Here is a 20,896-nt window from a genome sequence, read left to right on the forward strand (position 1 = left end):
GATAGTTGATTGAGATGGTTGAAAGCCACAATGTCTTTCAGGCAGTATTCTATTGGCGATAATTTGCAGACAGGGGAGGATTGCACGACAGAGTATCTTGCCTACAAGGCTGACCAATGAGATGCCACAGTAGTTGTTGCAGTCTTGGAGGTCACCTTTGTTCTTGTAAAGGGTCACAATATTCGCATCCCACAGATCTTTTTGGATGCAGTGGTGGAGCCAGGATGTTTTGAATAGTACTGTGAGCTTGGAGATGAGCGATTCGCCGCCAAGCTTCAAGATCTTACAGGGGATACCATTGATTCCAGGTGATTTGTTATTTTTCATGCAGTGGACTGCTTTTCTGACATCAGTGATGGTAAATTCAGCATCTAACTCTGCTAGGACAGGTGTTGTTGATGATGTCAGGATCCACATCGACTGGTGTTACGTAGAGAGAGCTGTAATGTTCAACCCAGCGGTGTAGTTGAGAGTCAAGGTCTGTGGGGAGACTCCCGTCGAGAGGCGGAGTGGAGCAGTTTTCTTAGGTACTGGACCTAGAGCTCCTTTGATTCCGCTGTACATCCATCTGATGTTGCTGCAATTTGCTCTGTTCTCGATGCACGCGCTGAGATCTCTCCAGTATCCTGCATCACTGTCCTGGTGGCTCTTTGAACTTTCTGCTTAGCAGACTGGTAAGTTGCCAGCATTGATGCAGACTTGTCCTGCTGTAGCGCTTGGCAGGCTGCTCTTTTCTTGGACAGTATTGAAACAAATTTGTCCACACTTGCACAAAACAAGTCAGGCTGGTTTCATTTCTGGATTCCGAAAGCTGTTTTTGCATGAGCAAGAACAGAGTTTTTCACTTTCATCCAGGTGTTGTCGGGGTGTTCATCAACCATGCACAGTGCAGGGTGGCTGTGGAGGAGCTCCCTGAATTGCTCTGAGCAAGTAGTCTTTAAAGGCGGTGGGGCTGAGTCAGGCCTGTGATTTTGAGGTGCCCCTGTGGAAATTTTTGAGTTGCAGCTTAAGTCTGCATCATACGAGTGTGAGTTCAGTGTTACAGTCAGCTGAGTGCATGCTGTGACATGAGTGACAGCAGCTAGTTGCTTCCTTCTGAGGATGATGTAGTCAAGCTGGTTCCAGTGGCATGAATGTGGATGCATCCATGTGGCCTTGGAGTTGGAGGGTCCAGCAAAGAATGTGGAGGGAAGCATAGATTAAAGCTGGAGCAGTGCTGAAGAAGTCACAGGCCATTGTCTTTGACTTTGCCTGTGCCATGGTGACTGATGACTCCCTTCCACGCCACATTGTCAGAGCTGATGCGGGCGTTAAATTCACCCAAAAGAGCGATTTTGTCACCCTGTGGCAATCTTCTGATTGTTTGTTCCACGAGAGCATAAAAGGTGTCCTTTTCATCCTCTTGTGCAGCCAGTATTGGGGCATATGCAGAGAAAACAGTGAGATAGCCACTTCTGAGGTGAACCCGCACTGACATTGAGCGTGGTGAGAGGCAGACAGGTTGTGTAATGGAACTGAGCAGACGGTTGTGGACCACCAGGCCAACTCCATGTTTGGGCCTCTCTCCGTCACGATGGCTGCTCCAGAACAGTGTGAAGTGTTCCTCGTGGATAGAGCCACTGCCGTTGAGCCAATTCTTGTTGAGGGGAGAGATGTCAATGCCCAGACGAGATAGTTCTAGATCGAAGATGCCAGACTTCCATGGGGAGGTGACATAACATAACATAACATAACAATTACAGCACGGAAACAGGCCATTAGGTCCTTCTAGTCCGCACCGAACCAAACACCCCTTTCTAGTCCCACCTCCCTGCACAATGCCCATAACCCTCCATCTTCTTCTCATCCATATACCTGTCCAACCTTTTCTTAAATAATACAATTGACTCCGCCGCCACTATTTCTCCCGGAAGATCATTCCACACGGCTACCACTCTCTGAGTAAAGAAGTTCCCCCTCATGTTACCTCTAAACCTCTGCCCCTTAATTCTTAACTCATGTCCTCTTGTTTTAATCTTTCCTCCTCTTAACGGAAATAGTCTATCCACATCCACTCTGTCTATCCCTTTCATAATCTTAAATACTTCTATCAAATCCCCTCTCAACCTTCTACGCTCCAAAGAATAAAGACCTAATCTGTCCAATCTCTCCCTATACTCTAGATGCTTAAACCCAGGTAACATTCTGGTAAACCTTCGCTGCACTCTCTCCACTCTGTTTATATCCTTCCTGTAATTAGGCGACCAGAACTGCACACAGAACTCCAAATTAGGCCGCACCAACGTCTTATACAATCTCAACATCACCTCCCAACTCCTATATTCCATGCAATGATTGATAAAGGCCAGCATACTAAAAGCCTTCTTCACCACCCTATTCATGTGAGTTTCTACCTTCAGGGAACGATGTACCGTTACTCCTAAATCTTTCTGCTCTTCTGTATTCCTCAATGCTCTCCCATTTACCACGTATGTCCTATTCTGATTCTTCTTACCAAAATGAAGCACCTCACACTTATCAGCATTAAATTCCATCTGCCATTTTTCAGCCCACTTTTCTAAGCAGCCCAAATCCCTCTGCAATCCTTGAAAACCTTCTTCATTATCCACTATTCCACCTATCTTAGTATCGTCTGCATATTTACTAATCCAATTCACCACCCCATCATCTAGATCATTAATGTATATAACGAACAACAATGGGCCCAATACAGATCCTTGAGGCACACCACTGGTCACCGGCCTCCAACCTGACAGTCAATTATCCACTACCACTCTCTGGCCTCTCCCTTTCAGCCAATGTTCAATCCATTTGACTATCTTAAAATTTATACCTAAAGACTGCAACTTCCTAACTAACCTTCCATGTGGTACCTTATCGAAGGCCTTACTGAAGTTCATATAGACAACATCCACTGCGCTACCCTCATCCACAATCCTAGTCACCTCTTCAAAAAATTCAATCAGATTGGTCAAACATGACCTTCCTCCCACAAATCCATGTTGAGTGCTCCTGATCAGACCCTGTCTATCCAGATGTTTATAAGTACTATCTCTAAGAATTTTCTCCATTAATTTACCTACCACAGACGTCAAACTTACAGGCCTATAGTTGCCAGGCTTCCTCCTTGAACCCTTTTTAAATAACGGAACCACATGCGCAATGCGTCAATCCTCCGGCACTATCCCCATATCTAATGACATTTGGAAAATTACCGCCAGAGCCTCTGCTATTTCCTCCTTCACTTCTCTCAATGTCCTGGGGAAGATCCCGTCTGGTCCCGGAGACATATCCACCTTTATATTCTTCAAAAGCCTTAAAACTACACCTTTTGTAATCTCTATATTCCCCATATTTACCCAATTTGCTTTTTTTTATCTCACATCTCCCAATATCCTTCTCCTTAGTGAATACCGAAGAAAAGAAACTGTTCAATATCTCCCCCATTTCTCTAGGCTCCACACACAGTTTTCCGCTCTGATTTTCTAAGGGACCAATTTTGTCTCTAGCTTTCCTCTTACCATTAACATATTTGTAGAACTCTTTTGGATTAGTTTTCACCCTGCTTGCCATAGTTTTCTCGTACCTTCTTTTAGCTTTCCTAATTCCTCTCTTAAGATTCCTCTTACATTCAATGTATCTTTCAAACATCTCCTTAACTCCATGCTTCTTATATCTAATGTACGCCTCCCTTTTTCTTCGAACCAAGTTTCCAATATTCCTTGAAAACCACGGCTCTCTCAAACCTTTTGCCCCTCCTTTTAACCTAACAGGAACATAAAGCTTTTGCACTCTCAAAATCTGATCTTTAAAAGACTTCCATCTCTCTACTACATCCTGCCCATAAAACAAATTTTCCCAATGCACACCCTGCAAGTCCTTTCACATCTCCTCAAATCTAGCTTTTCCCCAATCAAAAACCTCAATCCTTGGCCCTGATTTCTCTCTTTCCATAATGACATTGAAGCTGATGGTAATGTTGCTGGTGGAAATAACTGTAGGGGCAGTTGAAGTATTATGACCTGGTTGCGCCTGCCGGACACGACGACCCTCCCGGGCAAAGAGAGCCTCCCGTTGAAGGGGCTCCCAAGTTGTCAGTCACTGAATTCTATTTGTTCTGTTTTCCATAGAGTTTTAAGCACCATGTGCCGGGGCAAGGACTTGGAAGTGAGTGCTTGCCCAGGTCAAATGCCTCCATCTGGGTCCCACACCACTGGATCTGGCTGAGTTTGAGGCATGACAGCCAGAGTGACGCAGGATTGCCCCACAGTGGTCAGTTTCAAGACAGTGCTCGCTGGCCGTTGTCCTGACGGATCATTTGCCCACCGAGTTTGCTGCTGCAGACTGCTAGGGAAACTATTTCCCGCTCTCTGTCACAGCTGCCAGCCCCTGCTGCCAGGCTGACATGTGCTATTTGCCCATATTGGGGCCCTTTCCAGGTACTGATGGCTGGGCTAGCCAAGCCTGGGGATTTGAAGTCAGTGATACCTTCTCCTAGCCTTTGCATGAAGAGGCAAAACCTACAAGGCAGCAGGTGGTTTGAATTCAGAGTTTGCCGTTTCTTAACCTTTGCCTAAGGAGGCTTGATGGTGAAGAAGGGCGCTGGACTCTGTTCTGCCTCCCGAATTGGTGAGCCTTTGGGAGGAGATTCCTGCCGACACACTGATTCATAACCTGCCAGTCCTGGAGGATGGAGCACGAACATCAGGAGGAAGAGGCAGGAAAAGGCCCCGAAACAATGGAACTCCGGGAGAGAGGGGAGGGAGCTCAGTGGTCTACTTTTAGAAGAGGAAAGGTTATTTGAATAAGTGTATTTAAGGAACTTGAAGCCAAAAGAAAAATGTGATAAGTTAAATAGATGCAATGGTGTGAAAAACATCATGCAGAGACAGAACAGGTGCACATGTCAAATTCTGCACAAAAACATTCATCTCTGAGACAGGAGCTGTTCCTAAGAGATGGGATAGTGTGGAATATAATTCCACTTTTTCACTGCATCTTATGTTAACAGTAAATCAAAACTGGATAATAACATCATAAATTGTGATATATCTAGTCCATCTTGTGTCTGGATTATCTGAAATAAACTCCATCTTCACAACAAATATCTGAAGTATGGAAAACAATTACTGTGAAGAGTGTTATCTAAGATTACATGATCTAGATACTGTAAAAACACAAAATGCTGGAGGAGCAAAGGTAAAGATACATCACCGACATTTTGGGCTTGAGCCCTACATCAAAGTATGGGAAAATGCTGGCAGATGTTCGAACAAAAGAGATGAGGGAGGAGGGGGTAGCAAAGCAGGAGATTATAGGTGGAGAAAGGAGGGAGACGACAGCAGCAATTAGGGGGAGGAGGGATGGTTGGGGGTTTAGAACTGGAGAGACAGGAAAGGGGAGGGGAAAGAAAAGGTGAACAGGTTTAGTGAAAGGCAGTAAATTCAATGTTAATGCCATCTGGCTAGAGATTGCACAGACGAAAAATAAGAGGTTGCTCCTCCAATCTGCGGGAGGTCAGGATGGGACAGTACACAAGGCCATGGACAGACATGTGAGCATGGGACTGTGACTCAGAGACATTTTAAGACAATGCTATTTACAGGAGAAAAAAAAATGGAGCAGATGAAAAAAAATGATATTCTGGGCTTCTCACATTTTAATGTATTAAAAACTATGCTGGAAGCAAATCTTGTCTTCAAAATTAACAACACTTCCTCCAAGAATCACCATCAAAACTTTTAACCATTTGTTGGTTCTTGAGAATAATGTTGGACTTTCTGTTGCAAAAACACCAATGAGTGCAATAATTTTTTGGAAAGAATATATGGGTCAGCACAACATTGAGGGATGAAGGGCCTCTACTGTGCTGTATTGTTCTATGTTCTAATTTTATGATTTAACATTGGATCAAGAGAAGGTATTTTCAAAGCAGGTGCAATTCTGTGTCAACAGTGGCAAACACTACCAAAATAGTAACTTTTATCTACATTATCTCCCGAAATTACCATGGAAGCTCAAAAGCATACCAATCTATTTATTCTATCTCATCCCATTGACCTGCACCAAGATCATAGCTCTCCCATCCATGTACCTATCCAATCTATTTTAAAACATTCATATCAAACCCACATCTCTGCTGGCAGCTCATTCCACGCTGAATGAAGAAATTCCCCCTTGTGTTGCCCTTAAACATTTCACTTCTCATCCTCAACCATGTGCTCTAGTTCTTGTCTTAACCAACTTCAGTGGAGAAAGCCCATTTGCATTTACTCTATTCAAACCCCAATAATATTGAGATCTTCTTTCAAATCTCCACTCATTCTCTGACATTCTAAGGAATAAAGTCTTAATCTATTCAACCTTTCCACTTATTTTCAAAGTTCGTCTCATTAGTCTATATTTAAAAGTATGTTCACACATTCACAATGTATTTTTTTTCCACTGATGATAGTTTATATCTTCTTCTTTGGCTTGGCTTCGCGGACGAAGATTTATGGAGGGGGTAAATGTCCACGTCAGCTGCAGTCTCGTTTGTGGCTGACAAGTCCGATGCGGGACAGGCAGACACGGTTGCAGCGGTTGCAGGGGAAAATTGGTTGGTTGGGGTTGCTTTTAATAACATACAACATGCAGCTTTCTAAACTTCCCACCCATTCAATCTAAAAACTCTCCACTGAATAGATATACTTTGTGGGTCTGGTACTCCATTCAACAATTCAAATATGGCCTCATCAATAATATATATCAAATAACAAATTGATTTTGCAACCTGCATTAAATATATGGATATACAGCTGCCTTCAGGAGGAGTAAATCCTAGGAAAGCATCTGGACTGGATGGAGTATCTGGCCGAGTACAAACAACTTGTACCAACTAACTGGCCAATGTTTCATGGTTATCTTAAACATCTAACTCTGACAGGGAACAGTACCCACCTGTTTCAATCATACTGATGTCCAAGAAGAGTCTGGTAACCTGCCAAAATTATTACTGACATTCTTCACAGTGAAGAAGTATTTTGAAAGCCTAATGTTGAAGCATATCAGCTCCTGTCTGAGTGGTCTTTAACCCAGTACTACCAGTTGCATGGTCGGCAACTAAACTGGCTTACCCACTAAGCTTGCCTGGTAGAAGGGTGGCTAGACTCCCTGCAGAATGAAAAACAAGACCTGTCAAAGGGTGGATGAACCCTATTGTAAGATCAGTAATCATCTAGCAAACATGTGCCATGAAGCGCAAAGGGCATCCCTTGCATCAAATGTGGGTCTGGCCATTCATTGCAACAGAACTTCCTCAGCCATCTTGGACCTCACTATCCCACTGGATCCAGGAAGGGATGTCGAGAGGATGGATCTGGACCTGTGCAACCCCCTACTCATCTAAATTAATTCATGCAAATGCTGTTCCTTTCTGAGGAGTAGGGTATCCTCATATCAAACCCCGCAAACTGACTGAAAGGAACCATCATCATATGAAATGGAGAGCCAGAAGAAGAGTGGCAACATTGATCCATTCCAAATTTCCTACAGCAGCAACAGGTCTGTGGCAGATGTCATCTCATTGGCTCGACACAAAATCCTGTAACACCTGGACATCAAAGATGCATACATCTTTACTGACTACAGTTCAGCATTCAAAACCATCATCCCTTCAAAACTGATCAGCAAATTCCAAGACCTAGTCATCAATACCTCACTGTGTAATTGGATCCTGGATTTCCTCCCCTCCAGACCCCAGTCAATGCAAATCGGCAAAAGCACTTTCTCCACAACCTCTATCACCACTGGAGCAGTACAGGTCTGCAAACTTAGCCTCCTGCTCGACTTCCTTTATACCTGTGAATGCATGGCTTAGCATGACAAACCATTTTTAAATTATCTGCTGACACCACAGTAGTGAACTGTGTTTTTATATATCTTTGGCTTGGCTTCGCGGACGAAGATTTATGGAGGGGGTAAAAAGTCCACGTCAGCTGCAGGCTCGTTTGTGGCTGACAAGTCCGATGCGGGACAGGCAGACACGATTGCAGCGGTTGCAGGGGAAAATTGGTTGGTTGGGGTTGGGTGTTGGGTTTTTCCTCCTTTGCCTTTTGTCAGTGAGGTGGGCTCTGCGGTCTTCTTCAAAGGAGATTGCTGCCCGCCAAACTGTGAGGCGCCAAGATGCACGGTTTGAGGCGTTATCAGCCCACTGGCGGTGGTCAATGTGGCAGGCACCAAGAGATTTCTTTAGGAAGTCCTTGTACCTTTTCTTTGGTGCACCTCTGTCACGGTGGCCAGTGGAGAGCTCGCCATATAACACGATCTTGGGAAGGCGATGGTCCTCCATTCTGGAGACGTGACCCATCCAGCGCAGCTGGATCTTCAGCAGCGTGGACTCGATGCTGTCGACCTCTGCCATCTCGAGTACTTCGACGTTAGGGATGTAAGCGCTCCAATGGATGTTGAGGATGGAGCGGAGACAACGCTGGTGGAAGCGTTCTAGGAGCCGTAGGTGGTGCCGGTAGAGGACCCATGATTCGGAGCCGAACAGGAGTGTGGGTATGACAACGGCTCTGTATACGCTTATCTTTGTGAGGTTTTTCAGTTGGTTGTTTTTCCAGACTCTTTTATGTAGTCTTCCAAAGGCGCTATTTGCCTTGGCGAGTCTGTTGTCTATCTCATTGTCGATCCTTGCATCTGATGAAATGGTGCAGCCGAGATAGGTAAACTGGTTGACCGTTTTGAGTTTTGTGTGCCCGATGGAGATGTGGGGGGGCTGGTAATCATGGTGGGGAGCTGGCTGATGGAGGACCTCAGTTTTCTTCAGGCTGACTTCCAGGCCAAACATTTTGGCAGTTTCCGCAAAGCAGGACGTCAAGCGCTGAAGAGCTGGCTCTGAATGGGCAACTAAAGCGGCATCGTCTGCAAAGAGTAGTTCACGGACAAGTTTCTCTTGTGTCTTGGTGTGAGCTTGCAGGCGCCTCAGATTGAAGAGACTGCCATCCGTGCGGTACCGGATGTAAACAGCGTCTTCATTGTTGGGGTCTTTCATGGCTTGGTTCAGCATCATGCTGAAGAAGATTGAAAAGAGGGTTGGTGCGAGAACACAGCCTTGCTTCACGCCATTGTTAATGGAGAAGGGTTCAGAGAGCTCATTGCTGTATCTGACCCGACCTTGTTGGTTTTCGTGCAGTTGGATAATCATGTTGAGGAACTTTGGGGGACATCCGATGCGCTCTAGTATTTGCCAAAGCCCTTTCCTGCTCACGGTGTCGAAGGCTTTGGTGAGGTCAACAAAGGTGATGTAGAGTCCTTTGTTTTGTTCTCTGCACTTTTCTTGGAGTTGTCTGAGGGCAAAGACCATGTCAGTAGTTCCTCTGTTTGCGCGAAAGCCGCACTGTGATTCTGGGAGAATATTCTCGGCGACACTAGGTATTATTCTATTTAGTAGAATCCTAGCGAAGATTTTGCCTGCAATGGAGAGCAACGTGATTCCCCTGTAGTTTGAGCAGTCTGATTTCTCGCCTTTGTTTTTATACAGAGTGATGATGGTGGCATCACGAAGATCCTGAGGCAGTTTACCTTGGTCCCAACAAAGCTTGAAAAACTCATGCAGTTTGGCATATACATATAAATATAAAAGGAAATGAGTTAGCAGAGATGGAGATTGAAAATTTGTCTGAATTATGTACTAACAACAACCTTGCAGTTAACGTCAACAAAATCAAGGAGCTAATTGTAAACTTTAGGAAGAGAACACCAGAGGTGTACAATCAGTGATCAGAGGTGGAGAGGTTAAGCAAATTTACATTCCTGGCAGTCACTATCATAGAGGAACGTTCCTGTACCCAACATACTATTGTAATCATGAAAAAAAGCACATCAATGCCCCTACTTCCTCAGTAGCTTGTGAAGGTTCAATATGACATCTGATACCTTGGCAAACTTTCAGAGATGTGTGCGGAAAGTGTGCTGACTGGCTGCATCATAGCCTGGTATGGGGGCACCAATATCTGAGCGAATAGCCTGAAAAAAAAATAGTTGCGACAGTGCAGTACATTACTGACAAAACTCTCCCTACCATCTAAAAATTTAAAAGGAATGCTGCTGTCAGAGGGCAGCCACAATTATCAAAGATCCATACCATCCAGGACATGCTCTTTCCTTGCTGCTGCCACCAGGAAAGAGGAGTAGATGCCTCAAAACTTGAACCATCAGGTTCAGGAACAGTTGCTACTCCTCCATTATCAGACTCCTCAACAACACTCAATCCAAGACTCATTTAAGGACTCTTTACAAATTATTTATTACTGAAAATTTTTTTTTCTCTGTATTTGCACTTTTTTTTGTTTTCTTTTTTCACATTTCTCTTTTTGTACATATCTTTCCTTTGAGTATATTTTACACTATCAATAAGTAGAAATTCTGCCTGGCCCTCAGAAAAAAAATCTTATGGTTGTATGCAATGTCATGAATGTACTCTGACTATAAATTTTAATTTGTTTTGATATCCTTCATTTAATACTTTACTATCTTTCAGAAAGCAGAAATAACAACTGCACAATTAATCAAAAGAAATTGTTTAAAAACATCTGTTGAGTTTCTATCCAATCTAATTCATGTATGTGGAAGTTCACATTTTGGGTCAAACAGAAGGTCAAAGAAAGAAAGAAAATGGGATATCAATAAATTGTAAGAAAGAATTAAAATGCACCAATGGGTAGCACTTCTGACCTCGAGCCAAAAGGTTGTGAATTCATGCCTAAATTCAGGTCTTGACACAGATCAAATCCAGGTGGATGCAAAAGATTTCTTGAAATTATTTCAGAGAAGATCAGTTAAACTAGGTTTGGAGTCCTAATCTTTAGACCATGTCATGAACTATCTGGTTATTTTACATTTCTGATTGTGGTGATCTTGGATATGCAAAAATTTGCTATCAGGTTTCTGACATGACACCTTAAGACATGTACAGCACTTTTAATCATCCTGAGGCCATGAAAAACATTGACGTCAGGGTAAGGCTTTCTTTCAGGCATCTGATGTACTCATTTAAATGACTTTGGAGCTTACCAACTGCTGGTGGATCAAACAGGGGCCTGTGTGGTTGTAGAGGCTGCAGGAGCACTGGAGGCGAAACCACGGAGACATGGTGTGTCTGAAGGAACTTTCTTCTGCTTCTCTTTCTCTCTTACAGTAAGGGGCAACACCAATAGTGACTCTTCATCTGCCTTATGGCAGGGTGAAGGAAATTTTGAGTGATATGACATTTTCTGTATTATTACATGGCAATAAAGGAATATGACATTTTCTGTATTATTACATGGCAATAAAGGAATTTTAAATCTTCAATTACGTTCCTTTCATAAATTAATGCTGACGTGGATTAATTCTGTTACGCCTCTTTGATAATTGGCTCCAGCATTTTTCCCATAACTTAAGTCAGGAATTATATTAAAATGCTTGCAAGTTATTACAATAATGAACTGTGGTTTAAGTGTCAACTAATGGCATTTTAACTTATAACCTGCTTAAATAACCAATTAGATGCTGCATGCAGCCTGCGATCCACAAATTAGTAGCTGTTAGGTTGCACCATCTGAGCTAAATGCCAACATAAATTGTGCTTTTCACCTGTCTATGAGAGAAAACAAGTGGTTCACATTGAATTTCTGGTTGCTCTATATTTAATGAAGTTCTATGACAAGGAGTCAGACACAGTGAGGCCTACAAAAAAAAAGCAACAAGGCCGCTGAGAAACTTGGAATGGTGTTTTATTCTCTCCTTATTCCAAGAAGAGTAATGCGCCAGAATAATGTGTCAGAAGCTAATAGGTTGATGTGTTGTGTCACCAGATAATAATATGAGAGAGCCAAACTATTAATCATAAAGCATGGAATGATGAACAGCTATTTGCTCCATTAAACCAATTCCTCCCAAGACATGTGTAGATTTTCTTCCATCTGTTAAGGTACATTTATAATCGCACTTTCTAATTTCACATCAATAGCTGCAAGCTCTGTAACTTGCTTGCAGTCTGACTTCAGCCTAGCTGGAATTCTAATCATTTGTTTGGAGACTACTTATGTGTGAATCCAAAAAGCAGTGAGAATTTTTTTTTTAAGAGGGCAAGGAGAGGTAATTTTTGCCAAAAACTAATGTAATTTAACAAATAAAGTGGTAGATTTGGCCATGTGAGCAGCTTGCAAATGGCTTTGAGATTCATGGATTTATGCACCCCAAAATGTCAAATTGAAATTGATCTCAGGAAACTTACTCCATTTGCTCCAGAGTCGGGTGAGACATTAACTCTGGCTTCACAATGCAAAAGTCACTTTACATCTAATTTCAACATTCATATATTCTAAATCTTCTTATGGAAGATGAGTCATCATCTTTCCCAAGGCTCTGCGAGCAAATCAAGCGAATCATTTTGGTAGATTGGTGATTATTACATTCCACATCAAGTTTTATTGTATTTCAAATCCCATGGCCTCTTCCTATTGAGAAATCCACTTAGTTCTTTTATGTTATACTATTAAGCATTTCAGCTATGTGTCCCCAATGAATTTTAAGGAAAATGTTTTTCTTAATGCAACTGATAAAAAAAAAATAGTGTTATGGGTATGAGAAGGGTGGGAGTAGGTTTATGTAGTTGGTCTTTTCTGTATTGCAATGTTCCATGAATATTCTATTGCATATATATATATGCACCAAAGTTGGTTTCCAAAAGAAAGTCAGACTTCTTGTTTCAAATATTCTGCTTTGCATTCTTTCAGAAATAGGTGATATATTTTTCACAATATACTCACTGAGATAAATTATAAAAGTAAGGCTATCAACATTGCTGCTCTCTTTCTTTCTTTGTCATGAATTCACATATCTTCAACACCCTGGGCTTACTGATTGATATACAACAGGTTCACACTAATTTTTGAAGTTCTCATTCTTATGTGTAAATCTGTCCATGTCCTTGCTCCTTTCCCTACTCTGCTCCAATCCTAAAATGATCCTGCATGTCAACATTGTTCAAATTCTGATCTCTTCAGCATGCTCTAAATTGATTGTGCTACCCTTGGTGGCTATGCCTTCAGCTAAAACAGTACTATTATACATTTTTGAACTCCTTTTTCAGAATCACTTCCTCTCTCTCCGCCTTGCAAATTTCTACAGGTGTTCAAAAGAGCATTTCTGGGTATTGTCTGGTATGGAGATGCCAATTCACAGGCCAAGAAAATAAAACAACAGAGTGGTATACAGAGCTATCAGGCAACAGTCTCCATTCTATAGAGGACATCTGCAAGAGGTGGTGCCTTAAGAAAGCAGCCTCTATCCTTAAGGACCCAGGCCATGCCCTCTTCACACTGCTACAAAAAGAAAGGAGGTATAAGATGAATACCCAGTGACACAAGGACAGATTCTTCTCCATTGCTATCAGATTTCTAAATGGACAATAAGCCACATACACTCCCTCATTTTCTCTTATCTTTGCACAAATCTATGTATTTATTTTCTAACCCTTCTTTTGTGAAGTTATGATTAAACATAGATGTTCCATTAATGTATGAAAGAAAGGACAGCTAAACTGTAAAATGGAATCCAATAATCTTATAAATTCTGAAAATGATTAAAAGGACCCCATAAATTTAAAAAAATTAAGCTTTATTACATTAATAGACCATGTAATATTTTCCCCCCAGAGTCAAGCACACCATCATATCAGAAAATCATTGAGTGTGTGTAGGAGGGACAGCATCCTTCCATCTCATAAGTATAGCTCATAAGCATAAGTATAAGAAGAGTAAAGGCAACTACATGGGATTGTAGCTCAAACTCATTTAAATTAGCCGACTTACTTATTCCAAAATAGAACAAAAAAAAGGTTTAGGAGCCAAATCAATATTAAGAACTAAAGACAATTTATTTATTTTTAAATGTAATTTTATAGCAATAATTGCACTGCAATGCTACCTGTTATATATATAGAATTTAGGTTAAAATGGCTTAAGTTAAAATGTGATGATTAATCATAAAAGGGGAAGCCAGAATAGACAGGGAGCTTACCATAAAAGTTCAGCTGGACAATGTTATAACAAACAGAGATCTTTCATGGTCACAAAGAGACATGTAGGAGCCAAAGATTGATAAAAGAGTGAAAAACAGAATTTAGTGTGTGCAGAGTTCGTAGTGTACTTGACTAACATGATAATTACAAATGCAAGTGTACTTAGAATGATTTTGCAAAAACTAACCAATTAAAACAGTGTTAAAGAGGAGGGGAAGGACAAGCAAAAAAGGTATAAAAATCAATGCACTGTATGTATCGGGGCTTAACTGGTGAGAAGCCAGTTGAGTCCAACTCTGCAGACTTGTAAATAAAGCTTGTCGTGTCATCAGTTTTAAAGAGACTCATGTGTGAGAAGTTTTATTTCTGACAAATGGGGGCTCGTCCGGGATCTACACTCCAGCCGTGGGGGGAGGCGAGAAGAGGGACATCGGAGGTGGTGCACCTCGCTGAGTTCAGCGGCTCCTAGTCCCTTGCTCGTCGCTTCGGGCGGCTTGAGCGAGTGGTATCCGGACAAGGTGACACGACAAGACGGAGAGGAGAAGGGTGACGGTTCAATCCCCGAGAAGACACCGGTAAGTGACGACTTACGATTGTGGTGTGGGGATTGGGTAACAGGTGTAATGGGATACACCTGTTAGGATAAAAAAAAAACCTAACGTAATAGATCAGGTATAGAGCTTTTGTCGTGGCGTGAGGACCCTGTCGTGGGACTCTAGGATAGACCCCAGGGAAACCTCGGCGGTAACCGAAGGAGGGACAGCACCTCCGACGAAGTGCCGAGAAGAGAGGGGTCGACCCCAGGGAAACCTCAGCGGTAACCGAAGGAGGGACAGTACCTCCGACGAGGCGTCTGAGAAGAAGGGAGTAGGGTCCAGAACGAGAGGATCCTCAGCAACGATAAACGGATCTAGGTGGGAAAATGGGAGGATCAAAATCTAAGGGCTCGTCTGAAAATTCAGGACAATTCCTGGGAGTTCCCCTTGACAGCCCTTTGGGGAGAATGTTTGAAAATTGGGCTAGTAAAAGATATCGAGACAAAAACAAGAAAAAGATGGTTCAATATTGTCTCCTTTGGTCGAAACAACCTATTAAAGGTTCCTCGGTCTGGTGGCCGAAATTTGGATCTGATGAGGATTGGGTTAGACAAGCATTAAACATATATGTAAATTCAAGACCAAAGGTGAATCAAGAAGAGTCACCATATGCATTTTGTTGGGTTCCCTGGCCAGGATCCTTAACAAAATGTTTTAAATTGAGGGTAGCGGGAGAAAAGAAGTGGGAACCTCTGGACAACCTTCCCCCTCCTTATATTCCCCCGGTGCCTATTGCGCCCGAGGAAAGCTCATTACCGGAGGGGAAAGGTGATGAATCTGATTGCCCCGAAAGGGGCCGGGAAAAAAAGAATGAATTAAGGGAGTCGGACCCTAAACTTCCACCAGTAAACTGACCCTGGACAAGATCCCAGACTGGTCCAGGACCATCAAAGTTTTCAATAAGCCTAAATCCCCTGAGGGAAGTTCCTATGGGAGGACCGGGAGGGGGAACGAGATATGTGAATGTTCCCCTAACTAGAACAGAGGTGCGGGGATTTAAGAAAGAAATGAAAAAGTTATTGGAAGATCCTATAGGACTGGCCGAACAGCTCGACCAATTCCTGGGACCAAACACATATACGTGGGAAGAGATGCAGGCAATAATGGGAACATTATTCTCACCCCAGGAGAGGCAGATGATTCGACGGGCTGCCCTCCTCATGTAGGAATATGAACAACCTGGGGACTCCAGACCCCATGAACAAAAATATCCCTTAAATGAACCCAGGTGGGACAAACGAACACCCGAGGGATTGGCAAGTATGAGACAATATAGAGAGTGGACAATTAAAGGGATACGGGAGGCTGTGCCAAAGGGTCACAATTTCACCAAGGCATTTGGGAACCACCAGGGGAAAGACGAGTCCCCTACTGATTTTTTGGAGAGGGTGAGAAAGAATGTCCAACAGTATGCGGGCGTGGACCCTAGTACACCAATGGGTGAACAGCTTATTCGAATTGAATTTGTTTCCAAATCATGGCAGGACATTAGAAAGAAACTAGAAAAGGAGGAGGACTGGAGCGAAAAACCCCTAAGCGACCTGTTAAAAAAGGCGCAAAAAGTATATGTGCAGAGAGAAGAAGAAGATCAAAAGAGGGCGACAAAGGTTATGGTACAGACTATCCGACAGATGAATGCCGAATCCAGAGGGGAAAGAAAACAAAACCTTCCTCTAAACAATCCAAGATATCCAAGAGAGGGAAGACCCCGGAGGTTCGTTAAGTGCTATTACTGCAATGAGGAAGGACACTTTAAGAGGGAATGCCCCCGATACAAGAGGGAATTGCGTGCCCTTGAACTTATGGAAGAAGATTAGGGGGGTCAGGGGTTCCAAATGTTGGGGACCAAGTATAAGAGGGAACCCCTGGTAAAACTAAAAATTGGTCCCAAGGGAGAAGAGGTGGTGTTTATGGTGGACACAGGAGCGGAACGAAGTAGTGTAATAACTGTGCCAATCGGGACTGAACCTGTAAAAAGTAATTTGAAAATTTCTGGGATAGAAGGGGCTCCCAGAATGGTATCAATAATTCCCCAAGTAACAGTGAAACTGGAAGAAAGAGAAGGGGTACAAGACCTCTTGTTGTTACCGTCGGCTGGATTTAACCTCCTAGGAAGGGACTTACAGGCTCCCCTAGGTTTGGGTGCTCTCCCTGTGGACGGAGAAGTGCGAGTCCACCTCTGTGCTCTAAAGGAAGAGGATGAACGGCAGATTGACGAGAGAGTCTGGTATAAGGAGGGAAATCGAGGAGGTCTGGACATCCCACCTTTACATGTCACATTAATACCAGGTCATCAGCCGGTAAGGAAACGTCAGTATCCTATTTCTTTGGAAGGGAGAAAAGGGCTACAGCCGGTAATTGAGACTCTAATACGAGACGGACTATTAGAAGAATGCATGTCACCTTATAACACCCCTATACTCCCAGTGAAAAAGTCAGATGGATCCTATCGCCTAGTTCAGGATCTAAGAAGTTTGAATGCTATTGTTCAGACCCGCCACCCAGTGGTGCCTAATCCCTATACTATTATGAGTCGGATTCCCCCAGACCATGAGTGGTTTAGTGTTATCGACTTGAAGGATGCCTTCTGGACGTGTCCATTAGAAGAGGAAAGTAGAGATATGTTCGCGTTTGAATGGGAAAATCCATGGACAGGTAGACGGAGACAGCTTCGGTGGACTGTATTGCCCCAAGGGTTCACTGAATCTCCGAACCTGTTTGGACAAATGCTAGAACAAATCCTGGCGGACTATCCACAATCTGATGATTCCCAACTAATGCAGTATGTGGACGATTTACTATTATCAGGACCCAAGGAACAAGAAATGAGGGGAGATACAATTAGACTCTTGAATTATCTGGGGAAAAAGGGTCTACGGGTGTCCAGGAACAAGTTACAGTTCGTTGAGAGAACTGTGGTATATCTGGGACACCAGATAAGTAAAGGACAGAAACAGATTACCCCTGAACGGATTGTGGGAATCACTAGAATGCCGTTACCCCGTAATAAGAAGGAAATAAGACAATTCCTGGGACTCTTAGGTTACTGTAGGTTATGGATAGAGGACTACTCAGCGTTGGTGAAGTTTATGTATGAAAAGCTGACAAATGAAAATGAATATCCATTGAAATGGACCCAGGAGGAGGAGGGATGGTTTGAGGACTTGAAGCATCGCCTGACACGAGCCCCGGTACTCACTCTGCCCTCTTTAAAACAGCCCTTCCAGCTATTTGTCACTCATAACCAAGGAACAGCTGTGGGGGTTTTAACACAGGAAAAAGGCGGTCAGCGACACCCAGTGGCTTTCCTTTCCAAAATGAATACTGGCAAAGAAAACTGGAACGATTTACACTGATTCCAAATACGCATACGGGGTAGTGCATACCTTTGGTAAGATCTGGAAGGAGCGTGGTCTAATTACATCAAGAGGAAAGGAATTGGCACACGAACAGATGATTACTCTGACTTTAGAAGCCTTGACATTACCCCAGGAAATAGCAGTGGTCTACATACCAGGCCATCAGAGGGGAGATACCCCGACAGCAATTGGAAACAGACTGGCTGATGAAGAAGTCAAAAGGGCAACCATGCAACAAGAAGTCCGTTTGCTGACCTTAATCCCAATAAGACAAGGCATAAAGAAGGCTCCCATTTTCACTGCTAAGGAAGAAAAGGACATGGCTCAGCTGGGCGCAAGCCAGCTGCCTGATGGAACATGGAAGACACCAGATGGAAGAATGGTTCTAAATAAAGAAATAACTCGCAATATTTTAAAACACCTGCATCATCAGAGCCACTGGGGCACCCAAGCCTTATGTGACACAGTGCTTCGAGAATATGTGTGTAAGGGAATCTACACCTTGGCCCAACAGGAGGTGCAGAACTGTCACCTATGCACAAAAATTAATAAAAAGGTAATGAGGACAGGGACCATGGGAGGTCAACCATTAGCCATACGCCCTTTTCAAAGTATCCAGATCGACTTCACAGAGTTACCTCAAGTCCAAAGATGGAAGTATCTGTTGGTGGTAATAGATCACTTTACCCGATGGGTGGAAGCCTTCCCAACAGTAAATGCTACAGCCTCTACAGTAGCTCGCCTCCTCCTAGAGCAGATAATCCCCAGATATGGTATAATGGATTCTATAGACTCAGACAGGGGTCCACATTTTTGTTCAAAAATCCAGCAATTGATTTGTAATGCATTACAGGTCTCTTGGAAATTGCATACCCCTTGGCATCCATAAAGCTCAGGGAGGGTTGAACGTATGAATGGAACCCTAAAAATGCAATTGACAAAATTAATGGTGGAAACTAAAATGCCTTGGATAAAGTGTCTGCCCCTGGCTTTATTAAGAATTCGTACTGCCCCACGAAAAGATGTAGGGTTGTCCCCTTATGAAATGATGTTTGGGCTTCCCTTCTGGAGTACAGTTGAGGGGTGTCCCACCTTGGGGGAAGGCGATATATTTGTTAGGAACTATTTACAGGCACTGTCACGCTCTCTTACAGATTTACGAAAGAGAGGACTATTGGCACAAACACCGCCTCTAGACTTTTCTTTACACAAAGTGGAACCAGGAGACTGGATTCTCATCAAGACCTGGAAAACTGAAAAACTCCAGCCCCAGTGGGAAGGCCCATACCAAGTTCTCTTAACTACAGAGGCTGCAGCACGAACAAGAGAGAAGGGGTGGACGCACGCATCCAGATTTAAGGGACCTGTAGAGGCGCCTCAGGACCCTGATACGAACTCAGATTGGACTTGTGTTCCTGGAGAAAAACCTCTTACCTTGCGATTTCGCAGAAAGACTTGATTCACAATGTTATTGTTATGTTCTTTGATTTTTCTTAGTTTGCCTATGTCTTTATCAGGTGTGAAATGTAAGAAATGCAGAGACACAGTGGTCCTGTTTCAGGACCACACTTGGGGAAGAAAGGAGGGTAATTTTATTTCCCATACCTCAGTTCCTGAGAAATGCTGGGCAGAAAATACCACCCAACATCCATATACCCCTTGTGTGGAAAAAGAAGGAAATAATATGGGTCATTATATACAGATTCCTAATACCACTCCTTTCCCTCTTAACGGTTGGAAGGGTGACTCAGGCCCACCATGCCCTGATGGACTCTGGTTTTGCATACACCAGCGTACTGTTCCAATGAGAAGTTCCACTCCACTCTCGAAAGTGCCTGCCCCTTTAAGACAGCCGGACTTAGTTCGAGTCCATCCAAATAACCATGAAAGTTTCGGTCACGCAGTTGGGGGAGATAACCTTTTTGTTGATCTTGCAACTAGAATTGCAGGAACTTTTAATGTAACCAATTGTTGGGTCTGCGGGGGTCCACTTCAGCACGAGATTAATTTATCATGAAACGTTTCTCTTCCCCGAGTTAAAATCCACATTCATATATATATAATACACACATTTTAAAGAGAGAAAGGGGTGGATTGTTATATATATAGAATTTAGGTTAAAATGGCTTAAGTTAAAATGTGATGATTAATCATAAAAGGGGAAGCCAGAATAGACAGGGAGCTTACCATAAAAGTTCAGCTGGACAATGTTATAACAAACAGAGATCTTTCATGGTCACAAAGAGACATGTAGGAGCCAAAGATTGATAAAAGAGTGAAAAACAGAATTTAGTGTGTGCAGAGTTCGTAGTGTACTTGACTAACATGATAATTACAAATGCAAGTGTACTTAGAATGATTTTGCAAAAACTAACCAATTAAAACAGTGTTAAAGAGGAGGGGAAGGACAAGCAAAAAAGGTATAAAAATCAATGCACTGTATGTATCGGGGCTTAACTGGTGAGAAGCCAGTTGAGTCCAACTCTGCAGACTTGTAAATAAAGCTTGTCGTGTCATCAGTTTTAAAGAGACTCATGTGTGAGAAGTTTTATTTCTGACACTACCTCAAAATAAAATTTTGTGACATGTTCATAACAATAAATTCTGATTCTTCTTTAAATATTCTTTAGATACTTTATTCACCTATCCCAATACCTCTTTTTGTAGTTAATGTCAAATTTTCTTTGCTGATGCTCACGTGAAGGGCTTTGGATTTTGAGCTATGTAAAAATCATTACGTTAGTGGAGGTTCATACTGCTTTAGGATGCTTGAAGCCATTCAGAGGAGGTTAACAAGACTAGAAGGTCTAGAATGAGGATAGATTGGACAGGCCAGAAGTGTATCTTCTGGATTTTACAAGAGAATTTGAATGAAATATCATCTTGAGATATAT

At 42.8% G+C, this 20,896-nt stretch overlaps 1 protein-coding gene and 1 long non-coding RNA gene across 5 annotated transcripts in view; one reads left to right on the forward strand and one right to left on the reverse strand.

The window, feature by feature from the left end:
* The window catches only part of LOC138750405 (contactin-associated protein-like 2), a 2,015,431-nt gene that overhangs the window by 649,377 nt on the left and 1,345,158 nt on the right, over nucleotides 1–20,896 (reverse strand). The gene's annotated exons all lie outside the window — the stretch shown is intronic.
* LOC138750438 (uncharacterized) lies at nucleotides 13,960–20,533 on the forward strand. Its single transcript, XR_011349341.1, has 2 exons — nucleotides 13,960–14,622; nucleotides 19,157–20,533. It is a non-coding gene; the product is annotated as an uncharacterized lncRNA (long non-coding RNA).

This window comes from Narcine bancroftii, chromosome 1 (assembly GCF_036971445.1).
Source record: "Narcine bancroftii isolate sNarBan1 chromosome 1, sNarBan1.hap1, whole genome shotgun sequence".
Classification (NCBI taxonomy): domain Eukaryota; kingdom Metazoa; phylum Chordata; class Chondrichthyes; order Torpediniformes; family Narcinidae; genus Narcine; species Narcine bancroftii.